Here is a 22,579-nt window from a genome sequence, read left to right as displayed (position 1 = left end):
AAGATGTTCAAGATAGCAAGCTCTACATCTTGCAAGCTAGCAATGTTACAACGTTTTAGAACATGCAAGCTAGCAATTTAGAGATGTTCAAGAAAGTAACTCTTGCTTCTTGAAATATGCAAGTTTGCTAGATGTGCATGTTAGCATGTTTTGCTTCTTCTTGAGATTTCAAGCTAGCAACTCTTGGTGATGTTTCAAGAAAGCAATTTCTTCTCAAAATGTGTAATTTAGCATACTTGCTTCTCTTGAGATTTGCAAGCTAGCTAGCAAGCTACGAAAATTTGCTCCCCCTATGTCATTGTCAAATAGAAGGGAATATCAATACGATAGTATAATTCATTTTCCTTTACTATAATCTTCAAATCATGACAAGGGTTAAGTATCAATCTTATTTGTGCATCCTTATATTTTTAAATAAAAACATGCACATTTTTAAAACCTTACATTTAATTTTTTTTCATTCATGATATTAAAAAAAAATCAATCATCACTGCAACTCATCATGCATATTATTAAAATGTAAAATCATCAAACATGATACAAATATTTAATTTCATTTTTGCAAGGATCAAGATATGTATGTGAATCAAATCCTTGCAAATGTTAAAAAAGATCTTCCTTTTTTAAGAAGGAATTCATAAGAAGGAATCATTTCATCAAATCCATTTCTCGAAAAAAAAATATTTTTCACACGATAAGTCTATGAGAGATACATTTGTTAATTGATTCCATATGTCAAAAATCAATGATATGAAACAAACTCGATATGACATATGCTTATGAAAGCTACATTAAGTCCGGAAGAGAAATACTAAATCATGTTAGGATCAAGAAAATCCGAAAATGAAATTTAACACTTTCATGCATTCGGACATGGTTTTGCTATAGATATAACATACTCATCATCATGAAAATTTTTGTATCTAAAACACATAATTTCCAACATGTTATTAAGGCATGTAATAGTGTAAAATTCTCATTATAGCAATTATATCCTACCATGCATGATCAACATTTCTCCCAATTTTATCATTATAAACAAGAAAGAAGAAGGGAAGAACAAAATAGTGTAAAATATTTTAATCATTTCAAGGCATACAAGTCATAAATACAATCACAACATGTCATAAAAGATAAAATCACTTGAATACCAAAAGACATTATTCATTTTGACACATCTCCTTTTACATAGAAAACAATCTTGATTCATTCAATAGAAAATTCAAATTATAATTACGAGAAATCAAGATCATGATTTTAATAAAACCCATTAAATTCAAATCATTTTCTTAATCCATGAGATTCATAAAAATAATACAAATGGATTCATCAAAATCAATAAGATAGAGAAAAATAATTTTCAAGAAAAATGTTCTCCTCCTTTTAGTTGTTTCAATTCATGTGACTTATTTCATTTATGCCAAACAAAAATATGCATCAACGTTTAAGATCAGAAAAAAAATTTTGTCATAAGAACCATCAAGACCAATAACTCACAAAAATCATCATGTATAACTTTAAAATCTCATGCATAAAATCATCAAATCATGGTATCAAAAACTTCAATATTTTCATTACAACATCAAGCAAGGTTTCATTGAACATAATTTTGAATGATTCTTATAGATATCTAAAACTTTTTTAGTTTTAATTTATATGATTTACTTTATATTAGCATGCTCAAATTTTGTTCTTATGTCAAAACCAAAGACAAGGTTTAAGAAAAAAAATCATTAAGCCTTCCATATAAAAGGCATGCATTGTCATTGAAAAGTAATATGGAAATCATCAAAATACACATTCTTGCTTCTCAAGCACATGCATAAGATTAATCTTACTAGGTATACAATCATTAGATTTATATCTAACATTTTATTGCATTAACATAAAATATGCAATTTTTCATTTTCATTTTTAAAATTACTAGCATGATCATAATTTTTGTATTTTCATTTTTAATATGTAATTTTCAAGAAAATTAATTCTAAACTAAATAAAAAAGGAAAATGCATCATGAAAAATATCATGTAATTTTGAAATAAATTAAAGGTATTTTGATTACCTCATCGTTGAATGTCGTTAAGGCATAGTTTGCCACCTTGCCTTTCTTGATTTTCTCCTCATATTCGGAGGAGCTCGATTCATGCCACTTTGTGTTCTTCTTCTTGCATTCAAAATAAGTAGTTCCGTTCTTTATGTTCTTAAATTTTGGTTTCTTTAATTTTTTAAATTTCTTAGTCAGTAGTTCTTGTTGACCATCACTTGAGCTTATGCTCGAGTGATCTTCAAATGTTCTATGTCTCAAATCCTTCCTGTTCTTTGGAAGGTGAATTTGCTCATCACGTGCATTGCGCATCATTTCATAGGTCATCAAAGACCCGATAAGTTCTTCGATCAAAAAGGTATTTAAATTTTTTGATTCTTGAATAGCGATTACTTTTGAATCCCAAGTTTTAGAGAGTGAGTGCTAAACTTTACTAACAAGTTCAAAGTTTGAAAAGGTTTTACCAAGTCCTTTTAGACTATTGATGACATCCGTAAAATGGGTGTACATGTCTCCAATAGTCTCTCTTAGTTCCATACGAAACATCTCAAAATCCTACATCAAAAAATTTATTTTAGAATCTTTTACACTACTTGTGCCTTCATGTGTGATTTCAAGAGTGTGCCATATGTTGAAAGCCAATTCGCAAGTAGAAACCCGATTAAACTCGATTTTGTCTAAGGCACAAAATAGAGCGTTCATAGCTCTAGCATTTAAAGAAAATATCTTCTTCTCCAAATCATTCCAATCTTTCATTGGAAGAGAAGACCTTTTAAAACTGGATTCGATAATGTGCCATAAATTCAAATCCAACGAAAGCAAGAAAACTCTCATTCGAGTTTTCCAATAAGTGTAGTCCGTCCCATTGAAAAAGGGAGGATGAAAGAGAGAGTGATCCTCTTGGTTGCCGAAAAGAGCCATTTTAATTTGGGTGTTAAACCAAATTTGAAAAATGAGGCTCTGATACCAATTGTTAGGATCAAGAGCACTAAGAGGGGAGGGGGGAGGGGTGAATTAGTGTAGTGGTTCCACTGTCGACGATTAAAACTACGTTCGTACGTTGAAATCCGATTTTGACGTAAAACTCGTTTTGTGCAGATAATAACTTTAAAAGCTTACAAAAATGTATTTGAAGTAAAGTAAGGAAGGCAGTTTGCAGTTAAGATAAATAGCATAAAGGAAATGCAAACCAGATTTTAGAGTGGTTCGGTCAAACGTGACCTACATCCACTTTCGGCTTCCTCCTCCGACAAGGTCACCGACGTCTACTAGAGGCCTTCCTTCAATAGGCGAAGGCCAACCACCTTTTACACCCCTCTTCTCCTTTTACTGGGTTTAGGAGATAACTCTTACAAGCACTCACACTCCTCTCTTACAGAAATCTAACACTTAGAGTAGAAGAGGAAATTCTAAAGAGATTGCAGTAGCGTTTCTTTGCTTTTAGACTCTCTGTGCTTGTGTACTTTAACCAGAGATGAGAGGAGTATTTATAGGTTTCAAGTTGATTCAAACTTGGAGCCTAAAAACATCTCATCTCGGGTTCCCGGGCATAGGCGGTACCACCGCCTAGTGTCAGCTTGACTAACACTATCCTGGGCGGTACCACCGCCTAGGGCACAGTGCTAGGTGGTACCACTGCCTGGCACTCTGCTAGGGGCAGTACAACCACCCAGACTAGCGGTACCACTGCCTGACATAGTCTCGAAGACTATGCCACGATGGTGAGTCTTCTTGGGGCACTATTTGGGCTTCTTATTAGGCCCAACACAGTTCTTACATGAGCCTAGCTGGCCCATAATTGGGTTGGCCTAATCCAAGCCCAATTACGTGCTAACTATGATTCCTAAGACATATTCTATGCTAAACTAAGTCTGTAAGTCTATTCTTCCGGCGATCTTCCGGCGAACCTCTGATGAACTCTCGGCAATATTCCAGTGGACTCCCGACAAGCTCCTGGACTTGTGATGATCCACTTGGCAAGTTCCGACGAGCTTTTTGGCAAGCTCTGCAACTTCTCGGCTAGTTCTGCTAGAACCTCCGATGAACGTCCAAACTTCCGATGAACTCCCAACGATGTCGTGTCCTTGACTCCGGGACTTCAGTTTGCTTCATGTCTTGCTATCGTAGTTAATCCTGCACATGTAAAACACACTTCGATCTAGACAATTAATCCTAAGCATCTAATCAAGTTGTTCGGCATGTCATTGGTCTCTCGATGCGTTGTCCGATTCTTCGGTGCATCGTCCTCTCTTGCAGCCTATTGCCCAATCGGTTAGTTGACTCCGCAACTCCGATATCCTTAGCATAATCTCCGCTCTTCTTGGCCCGATGCTTGAATCCACGGCCCGAAGCCTTCTGTCGATACGTCAACCGATCCATTGGCCTGACGTCCAATCTTCTGACATGTTCCTCCGGTCCAACTTGATTCTTTCTGCTTTAATTGTCTCATCCTGATCGAAGTATCCTGCGTCACTCAAAACACAGATAAAAACATAAAGACATATTGATTGGTTTCATCATCAAAATCCGATATTCAACATTAGGCAATTCCAGCTAAGTCCGTGATAGCTTGGCATGGCTCTAAGTGGTTGATTGGGCCATCCATCCGACCCAACTCAGCCCTAACTCAGGCCCAATGGCCCTCTAATTGAGTTGGCCTAATTCTAACCCAATTACAACTTAAAACTACTTCGATCTAGATAATTTATTATAAAGAATTAATCACATATTTTTTGACATGTCATTGGTTCATTGGTGCTTCCTCTAATCCTTCGGTGCATTGTTATCTTTTGTGGCCTTTTGCCCAATCAGTATGCTGACCTCCGCAACTCCGATCTTCTTAGCACAATGTCTGCTAGGCCCGATGGCCGAACTTATGGCATGAAGCCTTCTGCTGACACATCGACCGATCCTTTAGCTCAATGTCCAATCTTCTAACATATTCCACTCCAGCCAAACATTGATCATTCCTGCTTTAATTGTCTCTTCAAGATCGAAGCTAGTCTTGCATCACTCAAAATATAAATTAGATCATAAACTCTATCAATGGTTTCATCGTCAAAATCCAAGATTAATCTCCCCCTTTTTGATGATGACAATAACGGAGCTCAAACCAAACTCCCCCTATCAATATGCCATATTGATAGAAACGTAAATTCAGAAATAAATTATGAATCCATGCAACATGTCATCATAAAATAATGCATAATCAAAATTTCAATACATCATTCCATGCATTATCATCATTATAATCTCTCCCTTTGTCGTCAACAAAAAGGATATGTGTAACTATCAAGTTTTAGAGATATGCAAGCTTTTGAACATGCAAGATAGTGAAGTTCTTTCTTCTGTTTTGAGAAGTGCAAGCTTGCTTATTTGAGAATATGAAGTTTAGCAAAGTTTTTGCTTCTCTTGAGATAGTAACTTTTTGTTTCTCTTTACAATATGCAAGGTAGCACCTTTTTGCTAATTTTTGTTATGTGCAAGATAGCAAGACATTCTCCTTTGAGATGTGCAAGCTTGCAAGTTTTGCCTTTCTTTGCAAGATAGCAATTTGCTTTTCTTGAGATGTACAAGAAAGCACTTTTTGCTTTTCTTTCGAGATGAGCAAGCTAGTAATTTTAGCAAGTTTTACATCATGCAAGCTAGCAAATTTGACTCCCCCTTTGTCATTGTCAAATAGAAGGGAAGAATATAATGTTGTAATTATTTTTCCTTTACATCAATTTTCAAATCATGACAAAAGGTATACAACCATGGATATAAAGAAGTTGTACAAAAGAAATTGTAAACATCAAGAAGTCAAGTGACATATCATGGTGTATTTGGATAGGTCAAATAGTGAAAAGAAAGAATCATAGTAATCGATCTTGATTCATATAAAAAAAAATTCTCAAGTTAAGATTATGAGAAATTAAGAAATATCATGATTCATATTTCTTCTCTTTAGTAAATGACAAAAAGAAACATAGGAGAACAAATATGAGATCTTGATTCACGAAAAAAATCTCAAGTATCAAATATCGAGAAATCAATATCATGATTAGGATAAATAATAAATCTCAATCCATAAAATTTTCTTGTAAGAAATGCCAAGTCATCATCATCATCACTTTGGGCATGATACCAAAACAATAAAATTTTAAATTATCATTACTTGGGTATGTATGATACCAAAACATGGTTTTAAGTTTTCAAGGTATAACATGAACAATTTCAAACTATTATCAAGGTCATAGTTTGTTTATATAAGTCTCTTCTTTAATAAATGGTAAGAAGAAATCATCAAAGCTAGAAAATATTTTGATTCTCATAAAAGATACCTCAAGTAGAGAAATCAAAAGAAAGTTCATGATTCGGTCAGAACATTCAAATTTAATTTGTAAAATAATTAAAATCACTTTCTTAGTTCAAGATATTCATAAAATAGATTCATCACTTAGAATCACTTGTTGAAAAATCAAAAAGCTTTAGAGATATTTTCAAGAAAAATGCATTATCCCCTTGTTTCAATTTAAGTGATTTGATTTCATACAAGCATGCCCAAGTTTTTTTACACCAAATTAAAACATGCATCATTGTTTAAAACCAAAAGAACAAATTTCATCATAGAAATCATCAAGACCAATAAACCATAAATTACAAAAATCATTATTACTTCAAATCATCATGTGTAATTAAGTCATTAAATCATCAAGCATGATTTAAACATAAAGTATTTTCAATCAAAATCATTTTATTTATTGTAGTAATGTATTTTCTTTCTTTAGTGAATCTAACTCATTGCATTTGTTGTAAGGAGTTAACATGCAATTGTCACACTTATTTTTTATTTTTCAAGATCACTAGAAAGAGAAGCATGAATTTTTTTGTATTTTTTATTACTAATTTGAAATCATCAAACAACTCAAGTAATTTCATTGTAAGGTAAAAAGGTTTCGAGTGAGTCATTTACCTCATTGTCGAGAGTCACCAAGGCATAATTCATCACTTTGTCTTTGTTGGTTTGCTCATCGCCTTCGGACGTACTCGATTTGTCCCAAGTCACCTTAAGTGTCTTCTTCTTCTTTTGCAAGCTCTTCTATCTAAGTTCATTTTTATTTTTTGATTCTTGTTTTATGGGCTTTTTAAACTTTGTTGTTAGGAGATCAAGTTCATCATCACTTGAGCTTTCACTCAAGTGGTCTTATTTTGTTCTAAGTGCAAAATCCTTTCTGTCTTTTGGAAGGTTGTTATCAAGTTCATCATGTGCAACACAAGTCATTTCGTATATCATCAATGACCCGGCAAGTTTTTCAAGCAGAAACTTATTTAAGTCTTTTATCTCTTATATTGTAGTTACTTTCAAATCTCAATTTTTTGAAAGAGATCATAACACTTTATTAACAAGTTCAAGATTCAAAAAATATTTGCCAAGAGCTTTTAAACTATTGACGACATCCATAAAACGGGTGTACATGTCTCCAATGGTTTCGCTTGGTTTCATATGAAATAACTTAAAATCACAGATCAAAAAATTTATCTTAGAATCTGTAACTCTACTAGTGCCTTTGTGTGTGATTTCAAGAGTGTGTCAAATATCGTGCGTAGTTTCACAAATAGAAACCCGATTAAATTTATTTTTATCTAGAGTACAAAACAAAGCATTCATCGCTTTAACATTTAAAAAAATGTCTTATTCACCAAATCATTTCATTCATTTATTAGTTTAGAAGACTTTTCAAAACTGCTTTTAACAATGTTCCATAAATCGAAATTCATCAAAAGAAAGAAAACTCTCATTCGAGTATTTCAATATGTGTAGTCTGTTGAATCTTAGATTTTGATGATAAAACCAATTGATAGTGTTTATGATTTGATATATGTTTTGAGTGACGCAAGTAGCTTCGATCAGGAAGAAACAATTGAAGCAGGAAGAATCATGTTGGGCCGGAGAAAAACATGTCAGAAGATTGGATGTCGAGCCAAAGGTTCGGTCGACATATTGATAAAAGGCTTCACTTCATGGGTTTGGGCATCGGGACAAGAAGAGCAGATATTGCACCAAGGATATCGGAGTTGTAGAGGTCAATTGGCCGATTAGGCAATAGGCTGCAAGAGAGGACGATGCGCCGAAGAATCGGACGAAGTGTCGATAGACCAATGACATGCCGGACAACATGATTCATGCTTAGTAATAATTGTCTAGATTAAAGTGTGTTTTATTAGTGCAGGATTAACTATGATAGTAAGGCATAAAGCAAAATGAAGTCTCGAAGTTAAGGAAGCGATTTCGTTGGGAGTTCGAGAGTTCGTCGGAAGTTTGGATGTTCGTCAGAAGTTCTGCCGGAACCAACCGAGAAGTCCAGGAGCTTGCCAAAGAAGCTCGTCAGAACTCGCCAAGAAGATCATCGTGAAATCCAGGAGCTTGCCGGGAACCACTAGAACATTGCCGAGAGTTAGTCGGAAGTTCACCGGAAGATCGCCGGAAGAAACCTAGACTTACAGACTTATTTAGCTTAGTAAATATCATAAAATTTATAGTTAGCATATAATTGGGATTAGAATTGAGCCAACCTAATTAGGGGACAGTTGGGCCAATGTTTGGGCTGTATTGGGCCAAGAGAAAGGCCCAAATAATGACCAAACAAGTGAAACTACGATAACCATATTATTGAATCTTGGATTTTGATGATAAAATCAATTGATGGATTAATTGATCTAATCCATATTATTGAGTTAAGTGTGCAGGATTAACTACGATAACCAGAAAACATAAAGCAAGAATACCAGAGTCAAGTTCGATGGACGTTTAAGAGACCGAAGAATCATCGGAGATGCTGCCGGAACCAACCGAGAAGAAATCGGGAACCTATCGGAATTTTCGAAAGTTCGCCGAAGAGATCGTCGGAGGTTCGCGGAGATCACCGAGAAGGCTCAGCTACTCGTTAAAGTCATCACAAGATCGGGAGCTTACTGGGAGTCCGTCGGAAGAAGTTCGTCGGAAAGCTTGCCGGAACAAGACTCGACGTTCGCGGTTGAAAACTTGCTTAGGATGTTTTTAGTTATGTAATTCACATGTAATTAGGATTAGTATTAAGAGATAATCATATATCCTGGTTAGGGGTTAACTGGGCCCAAAATTAGACTTGGTTTGGGCTGAAATTAAAGCCCAACCTATGAACCGAAGGGTCTGGCGGTGGCACCGCCAAACTGGGCGGTGGCACCGCTTGGCTGGGCGGTGGCACCACCAGTCGACTGTCAGTGTCAGACACTGACAGGCGGTGGCACCGCCAGCATCGGGAACCAAAGAGAATTCAAATTTTGGAGCCCAAATTTGAATCCTCTTGAGGCCTATAAATACCCCTCAATTCTCAACTAAGAATACAACTTTTTGAGAAGCAATTGATTGAGAGAAAGGTCTTAGAAAAGTCTTAGCAAGTCTTGTTTTCAATTTGCTAGAGTGATCACCTCCTTCTTTCTTGCTAAAAATTTGTAAGAGTGTGAACCGTTTGTAAAAAGTTGTAAGAGGGGTATTTGCCCTTCCCCTTCAAGAGATTTGCTAGTTGAAGGTGGGAGCCTCATCGAAGAGGGCCTCGCAAGTGGATGTAGGTCATTTGACCGAACCACTTTAAAATCGGCGTGATCTCTGGTTTGCATTTCATTATTGCTATTTACATTACTGCAAACCTTCTTACGTGATTTATTTCCTCATTACCTTTGCTGCACAACTTTACGAATATGCTTTCAAGTTAAGCACTTCCGAGTTCGATTTTTATCGTACGAAAGATTTGTCAAAACCGACATTTTAATCCGCTGCACTAATTCACCCCCCCTCTTAGTGCCGCTCCGATCCTAACAATTAGTATTAGAGCTAGGCTCACTCTCATATTTGGTTTGATACCCAAGAGAGATGGCTTACTCCGGCATACATGAGGGTCATTCTATCACACGTCCACCCATGTTTAATGGGTCGGATTATACTTATTGAAAGACTCGTATGAGGATCTTCCTCATTTCCATGGATTTCGAGCTTTGGACTATTTTTGAAAATGGATTTCAAAAATCTTCTCTTCCGATGAGCGAATGGAATGAATCGGAGAAGAAGGTTTTTGCTTTAAACGCAAAGGCTATGAATGTCTTGTTTTGTGCACTAGACAAAAATAAATTTAATCGTGTTTCAATTTGTGATTCGGCTTTTGATATTTGGAGAACTCTTGAGGTCACTCATGAAGGCACTAGCCGAGTGAAAGAGTCCAAAATCAACATCCTTGTGCACTCTTACGAACTCTTCCGAATGAAACCAAGTGAGTCCATCGGAGACATGTACACCCGGATCACGGATGTCATCAATGGACTCAAATCTCTTGGTAAAGATTTTACCAACTTTGAACTAGTAACTAAAATCTTAAGATCCCTCCCTAAAAGTTGGGAACCAAAAGTTACGGCCATTCAAGAGGCCAAAGACCTTAAAACATTCCCTCTTGAAGAACTTATTAGGTCTCTAATGACCTACGAAATGACATGCCAAGCTCATGACGAGCTCAAGAACCCCCTTCCAAAGAACAGGAAGGATATGGCACTCACATCACAAGAAGACCACTTGAAAGGAACATCAAGTGATGAGGACAGTGATAATTACATTGCACTTTTGACTCAAAAGTTTAAAAACTATTTAAGAAAGAACAAATTTAAAAATAATACAAAAAATAAATTCGAACACAAGAAGGACCAAGTGATTTGCTATGAGTGCAAAAAATCGGGACACTACAAGAATGATTGTCCTCGAGCCAAAAAGAGAACATCAAAGAAGAAGGTGCTTAAGGCAACGTGGGATGATTCAAGCGCGTCCGAAGAAGAGGAGTCCAACATCGAGCAAGTTGCTCATTACGCCCTAATGGCCATCGGAGAAGAGGTAACGGATTTAATTAATGCAGATTTACCTTATCATGAATTATTAAATGCCTTCTATGAGTTATTTGATGAATGTAAGATAATTAGTAGAAAATACAAATTGCTAAAAAAGGAGCATGATAGTCTCACTTGTAATGTCGATAAATTAAAGACTGAATATCATGATAGTTTAGCTCCATATATAAAATGCCATGATCTAGAAACTCTCCAAAAGGAGAACATGCTACTTAAGGACACCTTGAAGAAATTCGAGGTTGGTAGCAAGTCTTTGAATATGATCCTTACAAATAAGGGTCACGTTCCTAAAAGAAGTGGAATCGGATTTGTGAGAAGTCCTCACCAAAATCCAACCACCTTCATGAAAGGCCCTATCTTACATGTTCGGCACCAAAGCAATTGTAACTTTTGTTGCAAATATGGACATAAAACTTATAAATGTCCATTCAAGAAAATTAGTCCGAACAAACTAATTTGGGTTCCTAAAGGAACCATGATCAATTCTATGCAATATGATAAACAAGTTAAGTCAGTTTTTAAGGCACCCAAAAGAAAATGGGTACCTAAAGATAATCCCTTCTTGTAGAAACATATACCATCACAAGCTAGGAGCAAGAGATGGTATCTAGATAATGGATGCTCAAGACATATGATTGGAGATCCATCTCATTTCTCTATGCTCACTAGCAAAGAAGAAGGGTACGTCACCTTCGGAGACAACAACCAAGGCAAAATCATTGGCAAAGGAACCATAGGTAACAAATTAAAATTTTCTATTGATGATGTCTTACTAGTTGATGGATTGAAACAAAATCTCTTAAGTGTTAGTCAATTATGCGATAAAGGTTATATCGTTATATTTGAATCAAATGTGTGTATTATTAAAAAACCAAACCATAACATAACTATGATTGCATTAAAACAAATTAATGTCTACACCATCAACCTTGATGAACTAAGTAATGAAATGTGCTTCTCCGCTTTAAATGATGATGCTTGGCTTTGGCATAGGAGACTAGGCCATGCAAGCATGAAACTAATATCTAAGATCTCATCTAGAGAATTAGTACGAGGAATTCTAAATATAACGTTTATTAAGGACAAAGTATGCGATGCATGTCAACTAGGTAAACAAATAAAAACTAGTTTCAAACCAAAAACTCAAATTAGCACCACTAGACCATTACAATTGATTCATTTGGACTTATTTGGACCAATTAACACGACAAGTCTAGGAGGAAGCAAATATACGTTTGTAATTGTGGATGACTATACTAGATACACTTGGACCTATTTCTTAGCTCACAAAAGTGATATTTTCAAGTGTTTCTCTAAATTTTGTAAACTCACTCAAAATGAAAAAGGTTTCATGATTTCATCAATTCAAAATTTCAAAACCATGACTTTCAAAATTTTTGTGAAGTTAATAGATACAATCACAACTTCTCCACTCCAAGGAATCCCCAACAAAATGGAGTAGTTGAAAGAAAAAACAGAAATCTACAAGAAATGGCAAGAACGATGTTAAATGAACATAGTCTACCCAAGTAGTTTTGGGCCGAAGCCATAAATACGGCTTGCTACATCATGAATAGAGTCCTAATAAGACCATCCCTATGAAAAACTCCCTATGAATTATGGAATAACAAAAAACTAAATATTTCCTATTTTAAAGTTTTCAATTGTAAATGCCTTAGGAAAATTTGATGCTAAATCCGATGAAGGCATCTTTCTTGATTACTCTTCTATTTCTAAGGCTTTTCGGATTTTTAACAAAAGACCCTTAGTAATAGAAGAGTCTATTCATGTAGTTTTTAATGAAATTTCTAATTTAAAGAAAAATGATTTTGATGATGATCTTGGTTTTGATAATTTGAATTTAAATGAACCCCCTCCTCAAAATATCAACTTGGATGCACCTTCTTCCGAAATTTCCTTACCCAAGGAATGGAAGTATATAGATGCTCATCCAAAGGAGCTAATTATAGGAGATACATCAAAAGGGGTTCAAACTCGTTCCTCTTTCAAGAATTTTTGTGCTAACACCGCCTTCCTTTCTCAAATCGAACCTAAATGCATTGACGAGGCCTTAAAAGATGATTTTTGGGTTATTCCAATGCAAGAGGAGTTAAATCAATTTGAGAGGAATAAGGTATGGAAGCTTGTTCCTAGACCTAGTGACCATTTAGTCATTGGTACTAAATGGGTCTTTAGAAACAAGCAAGACGAAAATGGTATCATGGTTAGAAACAAGGCTAGATTAGTGGCCAAAGGTTTCAACCAAGAAGAAGGTATCGACTACGAAAAAACCTTCACTCCTGTGGTAAGATTAGAAGCCATTAGGATGCTCCTTGCCTATGCTAGTAGTAATAATTTTAAATTATTTTAAATGGATGTCAAAAGTGCCTTCTTGAATGGTTTTATTTCCGAAGAAGTATATGTCGAACAACCTCTCGGATTTGAAAATTCTCTTCTTCCTAATCATATATTCAAATTGACTAAGGCTCTCTATGGCTTGAAACAAGCTCCTAGAGCTTGGTATGAAAGGCTTAGTTCCTTTCTTATTTTAAATAACTATACCAAAGGCAAGGTTGATACTACATTGTTTATCAAATATTTTAAAAATAATTTTCTTATTGTGAAAATTTATGTTGACGATATTATTTTTGGCTCTTCGGATGAATCACTATATGAATCATTTGCCAAATGTATGAGTCATGAATTTGAAATGAGTTTAATGGGTGAATTAACCTTCTTTTTAGGATTACAAATCAAACAACTTAGTGATGGTATATTTCTTAACCAATCTAAATATACATTAGAATTGTTAAAACGATTTAACATGGATAATTCAAAAGCAATAAACACCCCTATGAGTACTGCGACTAGGATATGGATGAAAATAGTGAAAATTTCGATCAAAAAATATATAGGGGAATGATAGGTAGTCTACTCTACCTTACCGCGACTAGACCGAATATTATGTTTAGTGTAGGACTTTACACTAGGTTTTAATCTAATCCTAAATTATCTTATCTTAAGAGTGTTAAACGAATATTTAGGTGTCTTAAAGGAACTCCAAATCTAGGATTGTGGTATCCAAAATCTGAAAATTTTGATTTAATAGCTTATGCAGATGCCGATTTTGGCGGATGCAGGATAGATAAAAAAAGTACATCTGGAACATGTCAATTTTTAGGACATGCACTTGTTTCTTGGACTTCCAAGAAACAAAATTCAGTTGTACTATCTACGGCGGAAGCCGAATACATTGCTGCAAGTGCATGCTGTGCACAAGTTGTTTGGATGAAAAATACATTAGAAGACTAAGGAATTCACTTCAAAAACATTCCCTTAAAATGTGATAATACTAGTACCATATGTCTTACTAAAAATCCAATTCAGCACTCTAGAACTAAGCACATCGACGTTAGGCATCATTTCATATGCGATCATGTCCTTAACAATAATGTTGTTCTAGAATTCATTGACACAAAGCATCAATTAGCAGATATATTTACAAAAGCTTTGAATGAAGACCAATTTGAATTCATTAGAAGGGAATTAGGTATGTTAAATTATCCCTAAGAATAAACTTGTTTGAATGGATTTTCCATAAAGTTTTTCATCCTCTCTCCGTTCCTCGGTCAATTTGATCCTTTTCTTTCGATTCTAAATGACATGTTAAATTACCTTATCCTATCTTGAGTCAAACACCACTCCCATTTGATCAAGATTAATGATTTTATGATATTTTGTGAATCTCAAAATTGATTTTGATGGCTTGATTATGAGTTTCAATATGACGATTTGAATTTGAATGAGTTTGTATTCGAATTATGATCTTGACTTATTGGAGTTACTATTTGAAATTTTTTTTTAATCACAATCTCTTCTTTGTACACCTATAATTTTTGTTATTTATAGAAAGAAGAGATTTGATAAAATGGATGAATGCTGAATTTTCCTTTAAGATGAACTCTGCGTAAATATTTTAGCATACTTAATTTTGAATGATGAATTTTTGTATGATCAATGCTGAATTCCTGATGTTATAATAACAAATTATGTGCTTCAAGTCTCATTCCCTTTTTGTTGATGACAAAGGGGGAGAAGTGATGACTAAGTAATGACTTATACCATTTCGATAGCATGACTTCATGAAAATGTCTTATGCGCATCGATAACATGACTTATATGAATTACAAGAGCTTGTATAATACAAATATCTTATATGCCTTGCAAAATCCTTGAGTATATCGTAAGTTTTTAGATTGGTTGATCATATGAAATCACACCTTATATTTATATCATGAAATTCATGTTGAAAATCTTTATCTCCTGTCGTAATAAAAATTGTCTCTTATCATTCGACTTGAAAATGATTTTCATCGAAGTTTCGTATTTACCTATGCTTAATGAGAATAACGATAAGTTCAACGGTTAGAACTTATCGATTTATGCTTGAATTCAATGGGATGAAATTCAAGTGTTTTTATCTTCTCATAATATGGCATGTAAATAGGGGGAGTTATGTTTAACTCCATCATCAATTGATTGTCATCATCAAAAAGGGGGAGATTGTTGAATCTCGGATTTTGATGATAAAATCAATTGATGGGTTAATTGATCTAATCCATATTATTGAGTTAAGTGTGCAGGATTAACTACGATAACCAAAAAACATAAAGCAAAAATACCAGAGTCAAGTTCGATGGACATTTAAGAGACCGAAAAATCGTCGGAGATGCTACCGAAACCAACCGAGAAGAAATCGGGAACCTGTCGGAATTTTCGGAAGTTCACCGAAGAGATCGTCGGAGGTTCGTAGAGATCACCGAAAAGGCTCGGCTACTCGTTAAAGTCATCACAAGATCGGGAGCTTGCTGGGAGTCCGTCGGAAGAAGTTCGTCGGAAAGCTCGCCAGAACAACACTCGACGTTCGCGGTTGAAAACTTGCTTAGGATGTTTTTAGTTATGTAGTTCATATGTAATTAGGATTAGGATTAAGAGATAATCCTATATCCTGGTTAGGGCCAACTAGGCCCAAAATTAGACTTGGTTTGGGCTGAAATTAAAGCCCAACCTGTGAACCGAAGGGTCTGGCGGTGGCACCGCCAGTCCACTGTTAGTGTCAGACACTGACAGGCGGTGGCACCGCCAGCATCGGGAACCAAAGAGAATTCAAATTTTGGAGCCCAAATTCGAATCCTCTTGAGGTCTATAAATACCCCTCAATTCTCAGCTGAGAATACAACATTTTGAGAAGCAATTGATTGAGAGAAAGGTCTTTGAAAAGTCTTAGCAAGTCTTGTTTTCAATTTGCTAGAGTGTTCACCTCCTTCTTTCTTGCTGAAAATTTGTAAGAGTGTGAACCGCTTGTAAAAAGTTGTAAGAGGGGTATTTGCCCTTCCCCTTCAAGAGATTTGCTAGTGGAAGGTGGGAGCCTCATCGAAGAGGGCCTCGCAAGTGGATGTAGGTCATTTGACCGAACCACTTTAAAATCGGGGTGATCTCTGGTTTGCATTTCATTATTGCTATTTACATTACTGCAAACCTTCTTACGTTCTTTATTTCCTCATTACCTTTGTTGCATAACTTTACGAATACGCTTTCAAGTTAAGCACTTCCGAGTTCGATTTTTATCGTACGAAAGATTTGTCAAAACCGACGTTTTAATACGCTGCACTAATTCACCCCTCCCTCTTAGTGCCGCTCCGATCCTAACAGCTGTCATGACATAGCCTTCAAGACTGTGTCAAGCAGTGGTACCGCCAGTCTGAGCGATGATACCGCCTAGACATAGTCTTCTAGGCGGTGGTACCACCCATTGTTAGGCTGCATGCGGTGGTACTGCCCGTACCTTGAAATTTCAAAGGATTTGAATTTTGTCAACATTTTTTAAGCCATTTGGGGTCTATAAATACCCTAGCTATTCCTGCATGGAGAAGCAAGAAATATGAACAAAAACTCTATGTTTCTAGAGTTGAATACCCTTGTAAAGTATAGAATCCCTCCTCCTAAAGTTTAGAGACCATTCTAAGGGAGAGTATGAGGGAAACTTTATAAAAAGGGGGTGTAAAGGTTCTCTCCTGAGCTTGCAAAAGGAGAATAGAGTTGTAAGAAGGAGGCTGATCTTCACCTATTAAAGGAAGATCGTTAGTGGATGCCGGTGGTCTCGACGGAAGAGGAATCGGTGGAGTGGATGTAGGTCATGACGATTGAACCACTATAACTCGGTTTGCATTTACTTCTTGCAATTTACATTTACTGCAAACTGCTATTCTTTACTTACTTTACATCCACTATACTCTTCTGTATGCTTTCAAGTTGATATCTTTCAAAATGGGTTTAATCGTAATGAGATTTTCAAACCGACGTAATTTTTACCGATGCACTAATTCACCACCCCCCTCTTAGTGCCGACTCGTTCCTAACATAGTTTGTCTCATTAAATATAGGAGGATGAAAGATAGAGTAACCCTCTTGAAATTCGATAAAAGCTATTTTTTTTTTGTATTAAACCAAATGAGAAAAACTAGCTCTGATACTAACTGTTAGGACCATGATGGCACTAAGAGGAAAGGGGGGAGGGGGGGGGGGGGGGGGGGGGGGGTGAATTAGTGCTTACGATAAAATCACATAGGTTTGAAATTCTCATTTGATGAAAATCGATCGGAAGGATGTTAACTTGAAAACACATTCATAAGCATATTAAAAGTAAGGAATTAGTTTGCAACGTGAGAATGAAAAGCAAAATAGAAATGCAAACCAGATTTATAGTGGTTCGATCATCATGACCTATATCCACTTCCGATTCCTCTTCACTTGAGGCCATCGGCTTCCACTACTAGTCTTCCTTCAATAGGCGAAGACCAACTACCCTCTTACAACTCCTCCTTTTGATAAGCTTAGGAGAGAATCTTTACAACCTCTACCTCACTTCTCCCTTCAGAGGAACTTCTAAATGCTAGGAAGAAGTGACCCTATGCTTCTCTTTCGTGCCTCACTAAGCAAGAAAGAGTGGGGTATTTATAGGCTATAAGTTAATTTAAATTTAGAGCCAAAAAGTGTCTCATCCCCGATTTTCGGGGTACTAGCGGTACCACCACCTGTACTAAGCGGTACTACTGCTTGACACTCTGATACTCGATAGTACCACTACCCAGTCTAGAGGTACCATCGCTTAACAGAGGCTCAGAGACTTGGCTCTGATAGTACCATCGCCACCACTACCGAACAGGATGGTACCATTGGTTTGTAGTATTAATTATCGACGGTACCATCGCTCAGTTTGGGCGATGCCACCGTCCAGACCTCTAGGGAGGCTAAGTCTCAAGTGGTTCCATCGCTCACCCTGGGTGGTGCTACCACTTGGCATGGCTCCAAGTGGTTGAGTGGGCCATCCATCTAGCCCAACTCAATCCTAACTTAGTGTAGGATCAAGAGCACTAAGAGGGGGGGGGGGTGAATTAGTGCAGCGGAAAACTTTCGACGATTAAAGCGACGTTCGTATGATAAAAGTGTTTTTGATGAAAAACCATTTCGGAAAGTTCTTCCACTTAAGATCAAGCGAAAGTATAGTTGAAGTAAAGCAATAGAGGCAGTTTGTAATTAAGATAAAGAGCAGAATGTAAATGCAAACCGAGATTTAGATTGGTTCGGTCAATCTTGACCTACATCCACTTTTGGCTTCCTCCTCCGATGACATCACCGACGTCCACTAGAGGCCTTCCTTCAATAGGCAAAGGCCAACCACCCTTTTACGGCTTTACTCCTTTTGACGGGCTTAGGAGATAGCCCTTACAGATTTCCACTCCTCTCTTGAATAATCAAAACATAGAAGAAAAGAGGGAGAAGAACTTCTACCCTTTTACAACACTTTTAAGCTCTCAAATTCTCAGAATAAATGCAAGCTTTCGGTGCCCTTTCATGCAGAAAAGGGTGGGGTTTATATAGGCCCCAACTGGTTTGAATTTGGAGCTCAAAAGTGTCATCTCCCAGATTTCTAGGGTCTTAGCGGTACCACCGCCATAACTGGGTGGTACTACCACCTGGCATCTGACATTAGGCGGTACTACCGCTCAGTTTGGGCGGTACCACTGCTTGGTAGAGCTCGGAGACCGAGCTCTAGTGGTACCACTGCTTGATTGGGACAGTACCATCGCTTGGCAGTAATAACTACCGGTAGTACCACCGCTTGACAAGGGCGGTACTACTGCCCAGAATTCCTGGGAGACCAAGTCTCCTGGGCGGTGCCATCACTGACCAGGAATTCTGAGTCCGAATGGGCTGATCCATTCGGCCCAATTTGGGTCTGTTCAATGCCCAATTGGCCCCAGATTAAGTTAATGGGATCACCTCCCAATTCTAACTTAATCTACCTGCTAACCATGACACTTAAGACATTAATGCTGCAAATTGTGTTTCAGTGTGTCAATCGCTTCTTCCGGTGAGCTTCCGGCGAACTTCCAGCGAACATCCGATGAACCCTCGACGATGCTCCGGCGGACTTCTGGCAAACTCTTGGACTTGCGACGATCCTATTGGAGAGTTCCGACGAGCATCTTTGGCAAGCTCCTGGACTTCTTGCATTGTTCCTATAGTACCTCCGACGACCATCCGGACTTCCGACGAACTCTCGAACCCCCAATGTGATCTTGGTCTTGACTCCGGCTCAACACCTGCTGCATGTCTTACTGCCATCGTAGTTAATTTTGCACACTTATCTCAACATATAGATTAGATAACCAAATGACAATTGACTTCAACATCAAAATTCGAGATTCAACAATCTCCCCCTTTTTTATGATGACAATCAATTGATGATGGAGTTAACTTTAACTCCCCCTATCTATATACCATACTTGAGATAAGTCATTCTTGAATTCAAACTATATGTTGAGATATATTGATAAGTTAAGTTCATTTAAACTTATCAATACCCCCATCATCATTCCTATCATGATGTTTCTCTCTGAAAATGATGTCAAGGCATGACATCCATTTTCAAGTTTCATATTTCAAATGTGAAAGATAGCAATCATAGCAATTCATCATATGGTAAGATATCAACATTGTAAAATTGCAATGCAAACTCTTGATATCTTAACATAATCCAAATATTTCAAATGTAAGCTCTATGTATAGCAATTCATTCTATCACAACAATTCATCATATATCAATTTGTAAAATTATGATGCAAGCTTTTGATATCTTAACATAATGCAAATATTTCAAATGTAAGCTCTATGTATAGCAATTTATTCTATCATAGCAATTCATCATATGGCAAGATATCAATTTATAAAATTATGATGCAAACTCTTGATATCTTAACATAATGCAAATATTTCAAATATAAGCTCTACGTATAGTATTTCATTCTATCATAGCAATTCATCATATGGCAAGATATCAATTTGTAAAATTGGGATGCAAACTTTTGATTTCTTAACATAATGCAAATATGGTAATCATAGCAATTATAGCAATTCTATCATCAATTTACCACATATTTCTCTAATATCTTAACATAATGCAAATATGACAATTATAGCAATTCTATCTATCATCAATTTACCACATATTTCTCCCCCTTTGTCATCAATAAAAAGAAGAATGATTTAAGCATATTTCAAGCATAAGTGCAGTAATGATTCATGTCATTGAAAGGTTCATGTCATTTTTCAATAATAAGTGATAGGATACCAATTATACAAACATTTCAAGGAAACATGACATGGAGATAGCTTTCATTACATCTTCCTTTTTATTTGTCATTATCTATTTGCATGAAGTAGGAAAGCCATTGTGAGCTTACTTAAATGAAGTTAAACAAAATGATAAGAGATTAAATCATGCTTTATTTTTACACGGATCAAGATATGCATGTGAATTAAATCCATGCAAGTGTTCATCTCAAAAGGAAATCTTCCTTCTTCAAGAAGGAATTCGTATGAAAGAATCATTTCATCAAATCCCTTTCTCAATTAAAAATTCAAGATAAATCTATGAGAGATGCATTTTCATATGTCAAAAATCATGGAGCATTGATATAAAATAAACTTGATACATTGATATAAAATCATTTAGGCTCATGAAAGCTCCATTAAGTCCGGAAGATAAATACAAAATCATGTATTTGGATAGTATTGTTAGGATCAAGAAAGTCCAAAAATGAAATTCATGTATTCGGACAAGGTTTTGCTATAGATTTTCAAACACAATCATGAAGATAAAACATGCTTATCATCATGGAAATTTTGCATCTAAAATACATAATTTCTAACATGTTTTTAAGGCATGTATTCGTGTAAAATTCTCATCATAGCAATTAAGTGATTGATCATTGAATCAAAAAAGTCCAAAAAATAAATTTAATAAGTTCATTCATTCGGACAAAGTTTTGTAGTACTTAAGGATTAAGAATCCGATGTATGAATGAACCTTCTTAAATCACAATGAGAGTATAACATGCTCATCATGGAAACTTTTAGCACCAAGGCACAAAATTTTCATTTTTAAAGTAAACACGTTATTCAATCATATCGATGTCGTATAAAATTTTCAGCATGGAATTTAAGTGATTAAGGAAAATCCGAAAATGAGGTTCAATCAACATTAATGTCCCTTACTTTGTAAATGCTCACCAAATAATACATCAAGTCATAGATACTAATGGTTAAACATATCAAAGCAAGTGTCATTGTGATCAAGGTGAGTAGCATAATGAGTTTATAACAACATAGTTTTACAACAAGACAGGAAGCAATTGTGTCCATATTTTCTAAGTACATACATATGCCCATTCAGGTGGTGGAAAATTAAAATTCCTAAATATAGAGTCAAATTGTCGATGAATTTATTGTAGCCCAGATAGGATTTGATCTTGGCGATGTTCAAGCCGATCTTATCTTTGTTCAAAGTGATCCATCCGAATCCCTATGTCATCGATTGATGATGAAGGAGCTTGCTCAATTGGATGTGATTCCTCAAAGGGGCCGGTTGGAGGAGATTGGTTACCCTTAAAAATTGGTATTTCTGGTTCTGGTTCAAGTTGAGGGGGATCAGTTCTTCTAGGCATTCTAAGCCACATACTATTTCTAAATATACATCTCATTCGATGAAGTAGATTTTTATTTATGATGCTAAATCTATCTACCTTTATAATCTCTTCGTCAGGTGGTATTGTAATATCGTAGGCATTAAGTATTCTAGTGATTATGCCACTATATGGAAGCATCATGTCTTTCTTAGATATTTCTATCATATTTTGTTGGATAAGGTAACCAAAACAGTTGTTAAATCTTTTCATGATCCAGTACATGGTTCCTAGTTCCATTTGACTTACTTAATCATGATGATATTGTTTAGGGAGAATGATACTAATTAGAATGTGATAAAGTATTTTGGTGTTTAATGGTAATAGATGTTCACAGTTTTTAGGAAGTACCATTAAGTTGGGATTACCGAAAATTGTTCCTAAGGCATCAACATATGTAGTCCCAAGTGATTCATCATCTCATTGTCCTATAAAATAACAATCTCTATCTTTTATTGGGATGCCAATTATGTCGTAAAGGGATCTATCCATAATGGATATGTGATGTCCTAGAAGATAGGAAGACACCCTTTCTTCTTCA

This window comes from Musa acuminata, chromosome BXJ1-10 (assembly GCF_036884655.1).
Source record: "Musa acuminata AAA Group cultivar baxijiao chromosome BXJ1-10, Cavendish_Baxijiao_AAA, whole genome shotgun sequence".
Taxonomy (NCBI): Eukaryota; Viridiplantae; Streptophyta; class Magnoliopsida; order Zingiberales; family Musaceae; genus Musa; species Musa acuminata.
Note: the sequence above shows the minus strand (reverse complement) of the source record.